Source organism: Euprymna scolopes, chromosome 46 (genome assembly GCF_053919585.1).
Source record: "Euprymna scolopes isolate OS-2025 chromosome 46, ASM5391958v1, whole genome shotgun sequence".
Taxonomy (NCBI): domain Eukaryota; kingdom Metazoa; phylum Mollusca; class Cephalopoda; order Sepiida; family Sepiolidae; genus Euprymna; species Euprymna scolopes.
In genome coordinates, this window is record NC_136527.1 from 79,611,182 (window position 1) to 79,620,941 (window position 9,760).

The following is a 9,760-nucleotide window of genomic DNA, read 5'->3' on the forward strand; positions in this document are numbered from 1 at the left end:
GGCTTCAATAGCAATAGTAAGCTACTTCCGGTTCAAGTTGTTTGTGGGAACATCGATTGTTTTAATCGTATTAATGTTATTATTTTAGCTCTATGCATCGATATAATTTATTTCATTATTTAATATGTTCTAAACATGGTTGGAAAACATTTTCAACTAATGAACGGACATTTTTAGACAAGGAACGAAATAATGATTACACCGTGTTAAGATGACCTTAATTCATTGTTCTTTAACAGTTGATTTTCTCTTTAAATAAGTTCATGTTTAAATTGCGTTTTTCATCTTTTAATTTTGATTCTTTTATATTTTCATATATTTTATTTCTTAATGAATTGGACACACAAAACAAAAGTTGTATCAATTTACTAAAAAAATCCTAACAAACAAAACAAATTTTCTGTTTTGAACACAAAAGAAAACAAAAAGCGAATTCATCCCGATTTTTATTTTCGTATTGAATTCCTGGAATGGAAGGTAAGTTATTATTTTTTTTCATACACTTTTTATAAACTGGCATCCAATAACTTTTTAAATAATCTGAAATATTAAAATAAGTTGTTTCTTTTATTGCAATCTAGTAAAAATATTGATTTCGCTATGCTTTATAACATACGTGAATAAAAAAAATATGATTCTTCCATTAAAAAAAAAAATCTTTTAAAAATATATTTTGTTTTGTATTACTATACACATAGATTCGAAAAAGTTGTAAAAACAAATATATAACAAATAAATGTTATCAAAGGCAAGATAAGTTACCTTTCTACCTAACTAAATATTTTTTTGTGTTTTTATTCAATGTAACATGTTTATTTAGCCTGAATAACATACAATGTTTACCGATTTATTGGAAATTTTTAAATGGCGCCCGACTCTCTGTTGAACATGATAAGTTTGGGAAAAGGAGTTAAAAATGAAAAATATACAAAATACTGTTAGAAACTCGCTCAACATGTGTTACCGCGAGATAGGCTGATATATATTCGGTGGGGTTTTAAAAATAGTTGTTATATATTTACTTTTTACATAAAAACATTATTTCAGCACGATACCAAAAATAAATAAGTACCCAATAGTATGCACCTCCAAAAGTCACCACAGAATTAACCCCCTATATATAAAACGATGTAACTTTATTATAAATGAATATTATCAATATAACTTTTGTACCATTTAAAAGAAGAAAGGCAAAATAAACTAGTAATAATTAAAAAAAAAAAAAATTTCATCGTACGAAAATAATGAAATTGCGAGACGAAAATCGTGTTTACATAATTGGCGTTTTAAAAAAACGTTCCCATGTGGTAAGACTTTCAAACGTGTTTAATAAATCTAGCAAAAATCAACTAATAGTCAGATTTTCGTGAAATTTTCGATACTTCTGTATTTTAGACTGAAATTACACATAAAATGCAGTTTCCGTAAATTATACGCGGGGAAATATTTTTGTTAGTGCGTGTCCCCCACCCATATTGATTTTTTTCGGAATTTGAATAAAATATAATTAAATCTATCGAAATTTCTATTTATTATGAAACATAAGAGTTCAAATAGGTAAAACAAATTGAAATACACGTATTGAACAAAAACTTACCTTGAAGTTGCAATTAAAAAAATGATATGAATATAATATTATTATACCTTTTTTGTAAATAACGTTTTTTTTTTCGAATAATTATATATACTATAATCAGTTGAATTGCCAAGAAAAAGAAACCTCTCAATTATTAATTAGTTTTAAAAGATTAAAACGATTAAAATTCCAATATTTCAAAATATTCCGTTACAACATAGATAGTTAATTAATTGTGTTTAATTTTTTTTTTAATATTAAGTTTTAATATAAACATGGCTCCTGTCAGCTATTTTATCGCCACATTCAAACCGATTTGAAAATATTATTAAGCATTTTGTAGGAACCCTCATATTTTGTTTTTCTCTTTTTACAAAACAAAATATGGAAGCCGGTCATTAACCAAATGAACATTCAGTAAAACTGTATTTCATATTTAATATCCAAATGTTTATAATATTATTAATCATTAAACTGTGTAAATCTTAAAACCTAACAAAATTATAACAAATATAAATTATTAATTGCAGTTTGAAGAAGCCGAGCGAAGGTTTTAAAAAATCAATAAGTCGCTTCTGCGTTTCCATAGTTCGTATAGTTAACACAAATCTGACGTCACAAAATCATGTGTAATAATGGAGACATAATGAGTTTGTATGTGGCATCTGTTGTTGTAAACCTATGGTATTTTGGTGGAAAGGTGAAAAACTGCGCTTTTCTTATATATAGGTATAGGACAGAAAATAATATAGATAAAAAATTAAAAATAACATTTTAAAAAATCAACAGAAGACACTTTATATTGCAAGTTCATTTAAAAGTTTTATTAATACACAAGCAGAAAGACCCAGCACATAAAATCATAGGTTCTTTGATATAACAGGGGCACATTCAAAATGAATGTTTCTATTTAAAGCAGAATCATACCATTGTACTTTATTTTTACCTTTTAAACTTTAATTCAACTATTATTACCAGATAAATAAGACACTTTATATTGCAAGTAAATTTGAAAAGTTTTATTAATACACAATCGCTTCTCCTTTTTTGTCCCTCAGTCCTCATTCAATGAGTGATTTTTCTGACAAAGGGTGAAGAAAAAGCCGCTTAAAGGTTGGTAGTACTTGGTGAACAGTAGTCTGAGATGTTGGAAATTTTTCTGTCTCTATGTCTGCCCTTGTGGCCATGTCATTAGTAAGGGTGCTGGAGGTAAACGTTTTGTCTGGGCTGACGTTATCCGCCTGATAGTCAGGGACCCGAACCTTGGATTACTCACTAAGGAGGCTGTCCTATCAGCAGCCGCAAAGTACTGGGACTGCTGTATTGCCAATTGGTGAGTGGATCTGGACCATGTAGTAGTCTCTGGTGGTGCCTCTCGATGCCATAGTAGTGGGTAATTGTTACGGCTTTACCTTTTCGTGTGCTATAAAAAAAAAAATTCCTGTCTTCTTCTCTCTTCCTTTCCCTCTCTGTACTGCTCTAACCAAATATGCGGACCTGTTCCAAAAATCCCAAAACCTCAGCATGAAATATCTCCAGAAAAAAAAACTCTATTAAAGCTAGAACCCCATCTTCCAATGTAGACCCCTACTACCATGTCTCCTTCTCCAACATCAGGGGTCTACGTTCCAACTTTTCAGAGGTTGAAACCCAATTACAGGAAACGAAACCGGACATATTATTTCTAAGTGAAACTTGAATAGGGCCGACCACTTCCCTAGATGAGTTCATAATTAACGGATACTCTAATTTAACAGCTAAATCTGACCCCCAAGATCGCCATGGGCATGGAATATATGCCTACATTAAGGATGGCTTCCCGTGTGGCAGGGATATCTCTAGAGAAGATCCTAACTTACCCTATATGTGCTTCCGGGTTGCACTTGCTAACACCACTGCATTTATATTTGCCCTTTATCGGCCCAACAACAGTGGATTTACTATCTTTAAGAGCATATCTGAAAAAATAGACCACATCCTGTCTTCACATCCCTCGAACATCCACATCTGTGGTGACTTCAACGTCCATAACGTGGAATGGCTGACCCATTCAAATAAAACAGACGACGAGGGGAGGTTCTGTCATGATTTTGCCATTGCTTATGACCTCACTCAGATTGTTCGTCAACCCACTCATGTGCCCGATACACCCGTTCAATATGCAAGCCTCCTAGACCTTCTTCTCTCAACTTCCCCTGAGCTATGTTCATGTTCCGTTCATTCTCTTCTAGGATTCTCTGACCACTCCGTTGTATAAGTTAAGATAAAATGAAATGTAATAAGTCCCGAGACGTACCCCTCCACCGTACTGTATACCGATACTCTATGGCTGACTGGGATAGCTTCTGTACATTCATATCTGATTTATATCTGCACTTCATGTTTAAAAAGGAAGTGTCCTCTATAGTATCATATCTCACCGAATGGTTAATTGTAGGCATAGACCAATTCATACCATCTAAAGATTCTAACAAAAACCTAACAGCCAGCCATGGTTCTCCCCAGAATGTGCTGCTGCTATCGCGCACAGAAATCACTTTTTCCATAGCTACCAACGTAATAGATGCACTGAGACTAAAGCTGCTTTCAGGACTGCCAGCAACCACTGTAAAAGAGTAATAAAAAATGCAAGAGAGCTATATGCCCAGTCTGTTAAATCCAAGGTAGCTAATCAGGGGCTTGATTCCCACCAGTTTTGGCAAATAGCAAATAGGATCCTGAACAGAAGTGTGCGTTCTATCCCAACCATTATCAATGGACCAGAGGTCATCTCGTCAGCGTCAGACAAGGCCAAACTATTTGCAAAGAAATTTGCAGCTAATTCTACCCTATGCAAGGAAGGCCATCAACTCCCCATATTTCCTCCTATAACACAGAACACACTAGGCAACATACATATATCCGTGCATGAGGTCGCCAAGCTAATCAAGAACCTTGATTCCAGGAAAGCAACTGGCCCTGACGGCATCCCAATTATAGTGTTAAAAAAGCTTCAACCAGAACTTGCTCCCATACTTATGAAACTGTTTAAGCGCTGCCTTAAGAAGAAGTGCTTTCCGACTCCTTGGAAGACCTCATCAGTTTGCCCTGTATTTAAGAATTCAGGTGATAAGTCATCTCCCTCTCAGTACAGACCAATAAGTCTCCTGTGTGTTATGAGTAAGTTGCTGGAATCCATATTAAATAGAGAAATAATCAACCACCTCAGCAGAAACAACCTTCTTAGTTACACACAATATGGTTTCCGCTCTGCAAGATCTACAGCAGATGTGCTGACGTTTATATCTCACAGGATTAGTGAATCTCTTGACAAAGGCTTCCTTTCTAGGGCAATTGCTCTTGACATATCAAAAGCCTTCGACAAGGTATGGCATAAGGTCTACTTCACAAGATTTCCAGCTACAGTATAACTGGAAATGTTTTCTCAATCATAAAATCATTTCTCTCCGATAGGCTCATAAGAGTAGTGGTCGATGGACAAAAATCAGGGGGCTGCAGTATTAATGCTGGAGTCCCTCAGGGGTCAATCCTGGGCCCAACTCTCTTCCTGATCTACATCAATGACCTCCCTAAACACATACTATAATCATTCGTTGACATCTATGCTGATGACACGACCATCTATGGCAACACATCAAAGGCTGTAAATGACATTGCACAATTTTTCATAACATTAAAGGATTATTATTAAACTAGCTGACCCCTATCCTGGTGTTGGTCAGTAATGTATAGTAACTCAAGAAATATCTTAAAAGTAATAAAATTCGATACTTTAACAATTGCACGTAACAACTAAAATTGATAAAATCCATACTTATCAAAAATTAAAGCCCCTTTTAACCAGATCACATTTAAAACAGGGACAAATATACTAGCAATATTTAATAACTAAAAAGAAACTAAATAAATCTATATATATAAAAGCGAAAATGTGTGTATGTTTGGATGTCTGCTAAAAACTTTCGACACACGCGCCGAAAATTAATAAACATCAGCACTCCATCCTGTGCTCGAAAAATATCGAAAAATTATCCAAAAACGTAAACTATAGGTACATGAGAAGCGAAAAGACCAAGGCATCTCAATAAAAAATTTCTAAGTTCAAACAAAAGGGGACGTATGTATAGGTAGATGAGAATCCTATAGACTAAGAAAAGTCAGCATGTATTCAATTGGAAATTTCTAAGTCCAAACAAGAGGGGACGTAGGTATATGTAGATGAGAATCCTATAGACCAAGGAATCTCAGAGTGTATTCAATTGAAAATTTCCAAGTCCAACCGAGGGGACGTAGGTATAGGTAGATGAGAATCCTATAGACCAAGGCATCTCAGAGTGTATTCAATTGGAAATTTCGTCTGGGAGAGGCACCGTGTTTTGACAAGCTTCTGGGTTTGACCTTTACTCCTGATCTGAAATGGAACACGTACATCAAGTCTGTTGCCAAAGTCGCTGGAAAGATGGTGGGATCCTTCTACCGCTCCAGAAGATATCTCACTACTGATGCAATTCTCTATCTATATAAAAGCCAAGTACGTCCAAGGATGGAATACTGCTGCCATATCTGGGCAGGAGCTGCTAAAAACAGCCTATCCTTCCTTGACAGAGTACAAAATCGACTTTGTGGCTTAGTGGGGGATGCCCTATTCTCTACCCTGCAACCTCTCTCCCACAGAAGAGACGTTGATAGTGTTTTGGTTGGTGCATTAAACTGGGATGTTCCCAGCTAGATTTACTTTGTATAGAAGTGCACCTGCTGATTAAATGGTATGACCAAGAGGAGTCAAGCGCAGGCATAGTAATACCATGTGCAAGTCACGACCATTTGAATCATTATTTATGCAGGTTTCACTACCTTATATGCTTGAAATAGATACAGCTGAAGTGTGAACCATTGTCACTTATCACTCTCCCTAATGTTTTCTTTTTCAGTTTGATAACTTCGTTACAAGCAAACTCCTTTAACAATCTCATAAATAGGAACTTGGAATAATAGTCTGCAATGAGCATAAAGTTGAGACCTTCAATGTCAAATATACAATGGCCACTATTTGCGAAGGTCTCACAAAAATCTCGTGGGGCATCAGGTGTTCAATAATCTGCATTTTTTGGTGCTACTAGCGTATGGTACATTGTTGTACTGTGTTGTCTATGTCTTTGTTTATGTTGTGCAAAAAAAAACACAACTTTTTGCTCGGAGTTTACATTTCTCTATCCTTTGGTGTTAATAATGTATTTTTGTAATGCTTCTTGTTGCATTAATTTTGGTATTATTATTTTATTTGGTTTCAATAATATTCCATTTGGAATGTACAGTTCCTTCCGATAGAGCCAATAAGGTTGAGTTTGAATATTCTTATTTGCATGGAAGCAGAAAACAAGAAGGAAATTCCAAAGCCTAACAGACTGAGAAACACAACTTCAGGAGTAAAAGGCTTTCAGGTATATCGAAATATCAACAAGGAAGGGGCAAGATTTTGCTGCTTGTGGAATTTAGTAAGAGTATGTATATCGAGGGGGAAAGTTTCTATATATTTATCAGAGCACATTCCATAAATTACTTTAAAAGTGGCCTTTGGGGTTCAACATTGTGAAAGAAAGACACGAATTTCAAAATCTAGCAGACTGATGAAGAACACTATGAGAGTAATAGGGTTTCTGATATATAGAAATATCAACATGGAACAGGGCAGGATTTTTCTGCTTGTCAGAAAAAGTATAAGTATGTATGTCGAGGAGGTACAGTTACTATACATTCATCAGAGCACATTCCATTAAATTACTTGAAAACAGGGTATAGGGATTAAACATTGCGAGAGTGGGACAGAGTGGAGCTTGGGTGTGGGGAGTTGATACATTTAATTTGAGACTTTTCTTAAACGTTATCTAAGACGGGATAAGTTCTGGTAGTTGCACCAGCTCATGTGTGGCATAAATCCTCAGCGCATAATCTAATGTAAGCTTTGAAGACGTCTAGTACACTCTAAGAAAAATGAAGTGTTTAGTAGGGTTTAGAAAACTCATATTTTTATGAAGTCTTTGTAATGATATAAAATTGTTTCCTAATGTACTTGATAATTATTAAAGGAAAACATGGTTAATGTCGATATTAAAAGAAACCTTAAACCTTTACACTCTTGTAGTTACACATAATTTTTATACTCACATGTATTAGACGTTTAACAGTTATATTTCCTCAAACGAAAGTTAATTGAATAATATGAGTGACAAAGAAAAAAATAAAAATAATAAATTGAAATGTATAGAATTTCATTGTAGGATTTTCAACCAAATTAATGGGTTGGATGCTAATAGAATTGAAACAAGTAAAAATATATAACAAATATATGACAAAAACAAAAAGTAAAAATAATATAATTAGAATGTATCAAATAAAATTTTCAACCAAATTAAAATTATGGATGCAAAACAAACACATATTAAGACAATGGTTCGATAGGGCATTTAGATTTACATCATAAAACTCCAGATGTACTTTCAACTAGATTATGTTCTAATCAACACCTGTATCGACTGGTTCGGGCCAAAGTTTGAAAAAGTTGTTTTTAACGTGACTTCTGTGATGTTTAAGTTAAAAGTAAGGTTATGGTTGTTACTTAAATCCTCTAAAATAAACAATACTAATACATCAAAGAAAATACTAAAATATTTAATTTCATTTTTTTTTGCAGATGTTCCTGATTGAACTCTACAATTTAATTTTAATGCGATATGATTTTCCTTAAACATTATTCGATGAACAGTATTACCTTATTTGGAAGACTACAGCGATATCTGTGGGAAAATGTCTTGTACGTGGCACTATAATTTACGAATGTTATGAAATAGTTGTTAAATCTTAACACATACAGTTGTTTTAATGTTTGTAGAATGATCAATGCTTAGCTTAAAAAAGCGATTTGTAAATTTGGAATAAAAAGAGAAAAGCAAGGGTTCGTGTAAAATGTATAAACATTTTTGTTCTATAAAATTATTGTTAGTTTAATATGAGAACTCACACTAGTGTAAAACAATATTCTTGTAAAGTGTGTTGATATTCTTGTTCTTATGCATAACCATTAATGGGATATGAGCACTTACACTGGAAAAGCCACATGTATGTGAAGTGTGTTGATATACTTGTTCTGAAAAATCAAACTAAGTGATAAATATGAGAACACAAACTGGGGAAAGACTAATAATTGAAATGAAAGTAAAAATTGAATGCAATGATTACTGTAAAATGTATAAAAAATTTTAAAGAATATTTACAAAAATTAGTTTAACATATTAGAATTCTCACAATTGAGTAACCACATTCTTGTAAAGGCTGTTGAGATTCTTGTTTTAAAATACAATCACAAATGAGAAATGAGTACTCACCCTGGCGAAAAACAATATTCTTGTAAAGTTTGTGGATATACTTTTTCTTTAAAATCAAAGTTAGTGATACATATAAGAACTCACACAGGAGAAAACCCATATTCATGTGATGTTTGTGGATATTCTTGTCCTGTAAAATCATGGTTAGTGAATCATAGGAGATCACACACTGAGGAAAAACCATATTCCTGTGAAGTTTGTGGATATTCTTGTTCTGTAAAATCATCTTTAGTGATACATATGAGAACTCACACTGGGGAAAAGCCACATTCATGTGAAGTTTGTGGATATTCTTGTTCTGATAAATCAGCGTTAGTGATACATATGAGAACTCACACTGGGATAAAACCACATTCATGTGAAATTTGTGGATATTCTTGTGTTGTTAAATCAAAGTTAGTGATACATATGAGAACTCACACTGGAGAAAAGCCACATACATGTGAAGTTTGTGGATATTCTTTTTCTGTAAAATCATCATTAGTAAATCATATGAGAATTCACACTGGGGAAAAGCCACATTCATGTGAAGTTTGTGGATATTCTTGTTCTGTAAAATCATCATTAGTGAAACATATGAGAACTCACACTGGGATAAAACCACATTCATGTGAAGTTTGTGGATATTCGTGTTCTGTAAAATCATCGTTAGTGAGACATATGAGAACTCACACTGGGGAAAAGCCACATTCATGTGAAGTTTGTGGATATTCTTGTTCTGAAAAATCATCGTTAGTGAAGCATAGGAGATATCACAATGGGGAAAAACCACATTCATGTGAAGTATGTGGATATTCATGTT

The 9,760-nt window shown here is 33.8% G+C and overlaps 1 long non-coding RNA gene across 1 annotated transcript; it reads left to right on the forward strand.

The window, feature by feature from the left end:
- The first annotated feature begins 226 nt into the window (after positions 1-226).
- On the forward strand, positions 227-9,474 carry LOC145270504 (uncharacterized). The gene is made up of 2 exons (XR_013865405.1): positions 227-477; positions 8,268-9,474. It is a non-coding gene; the product is annotated as an uncharacterized LOC145270504 (long non-coding RNA).
- The last annotated feature ends 286 nt before the right edge of the window (positions 9,475-9,760 follow it).